We start from the raw sequence: 2500 nt of genomic DNA on the forward strand, positions 1-2500 counted from the left end.
TCTAAGATTTTGTATTTCAAAATTGATACTACACTGTTTTATTAGTAACGTTGATGATGTTAATGAGGGAAAGCAAGTGCATGCATGATATTACAGTAGAAAACGAGAAATTCCCATTTCATAAGTATAAACATTATATATATATATATATATATATATATATATATATATATATATATATATATATATATATATATATATATATATATGTGTGTGTGTGTGTGTGTGTGTGTGTGTGTGTGTGTGAGAGAGAGAGAGAGAGAGAGAGAGAGAGAGATACAGCACATGTATTCTTGAATCTTTGCTATTCACCCTCCTTGGAACCGCCCAGTTACTAGTAATTGCTTGAGCTGAAACAAGCAAATATGTATTTTCTCGCTTAACTGTTCGAATGTGTATGCGACTCATAAAGAAATGCCGATTTATGGCATAATAATAGCTGTTATACACACTCTTTTGTAACTCCTCACCAATCATGACCTTATTACCATAGACACTGCACGCTCCGACCAGGCAATGAGAGCGCTTAGGTAGGAATTTTTTATTTTCATTAAGTTTCTTAAAATAAAAAATCCTCAAAAGTAATAAAATAAATAAATAAATAAATTAATTAATTAATTAAAAAAACGAAAACTAGCGAAATAAAACTTTTTCCGAGGACATTCGAATTTCGGATTATTCATCTAATTATGATGTATATGATAATTCAATCAATAATGACAATAATGATAATGATAAAATTATTATTAATCATGATAACTTTGATAATAATGGTATTAATAATCATTGTTATTATAATAGCGATAATAATATAAGCAGTAATAACAATAATAATAACAATAACAATAATAATAACAATAATAATAATAATAACAATAATAATGATGATTATGATCATAATAATAGTCATTTTGATGATAAGGATAATAAAAGATAATGATGATAATAATGATAGCAATAATGATAATAATAATATCAATAGTAATGATAACACGAATAAATAATAATAATTTATAGTAATGATAACATAAATAATGATATTAGTAACAATAATAGTAGCAATGATAATAAGAATAAGAATAATAATTATTATCAAAATTATCATTGCTATTCTGATAAAATGGTAACAATAATAGTAATAATAATGGTAGTGCTGATAGCAATAATAATGATCATGATAATAAAAATGATAACGACATTGATAGCATTAGTAATAATAATAACAATAACATTAATAATGATAATCGCGATGATGAAGTCTTTGCCATTATAATCTTTATTATAGACTATTCATGATGAAAAGGGATAAAAGCAAAAAAACTGTAAAATACGAAAAAAACGGCTAAAACTAGCGAAATGTACCCTTTTCCGAAATTAAAGATGGCAGTTTTTTTTTGTGTGTGTGTGTGAATTATGATGATGTATATGAGAACTGAATCAATAATGATGATAATGATAATGATAAAATAATAATAGTGAGAATGATAATGATAATAAGGATAAAATTACAAAGATTATGATAATTTTCATAGTAATATGAATAATGAATAGGATAACCAGAATCAAGATAATATTAAGAATGTCAATAATGATAATGATAACTGTAAAAATTATAATCATAATTATTCTAGTAATAATAATGATGGTAATGATAATTATAATGAAAGTGATGATGATGATAATAATAATAATAATAATAATAATAATAATAATAATAATAATAATAATAATAATAATAATAATAATAATAATAATAAAATAATAATAATAATAATAACGATAATGAGAATGATAATAATAATAATAATAACAATAGTACTACTACTAAGGATAATTATAATAATAAAGATGATAATAATAAATAATAATAATAATAGTAATACTAATAATGATAACAATGACAAAATGAAAATAATATTAATAACAGTAATAATAAAAAATAATAATAATAGTAATAAATATAATAATGATAATAATATTGATAACAATAATAATGATAATAGTAATAAAATCTTTATTCTTATCAACATTATTGTTATCATTACTGCTACTACTATCATCATTAATACTTTTATTATTACTATAGTTATCATCACTATCATTTCCATTGTTAAGGTAATTATGATAGTTCAATTAATAATGATGATAAAGATGATAATGATCATCATGATAAGAATGATGATAATAACTCCATTTATTATGAAAAAAGATTATCATAATCATAATACTGATATATATTTTTTTATTATTATCATTATCATTATTAATATATTTACTTTAATCATCATTGTTATCATTAGTTTAAAATGTCCATTATGATAGAAATGCTCATAATGATTAGTATAATAATTATCATAACTTCAATTATAAGAATAACGATGGTAAATGTAGTGATACTTGTGATAATGATGATAATGAAAATAATGATAATGATGATGATAATGAAAATAATGATAATGATGATAATGAAAATAATGATAATGATGATGATAATGAAAAT

This window comes from Penaeus vannamei, chromosome 8 (assembly GCF_042767895.1).
Source record: "Penaeus vannamei isolate JL-2024 chromosome 8, ASM4276789v1, whole genome shotgun sequence".
In the NCBI taxonomy this organism is placed as follows: domain Eukaryota; kingdom Metazoa; phylum Arthropoda; class Malacostraca; order Decapoda; family Penaeidae; genus Penaeus; species Penaeus vannamei.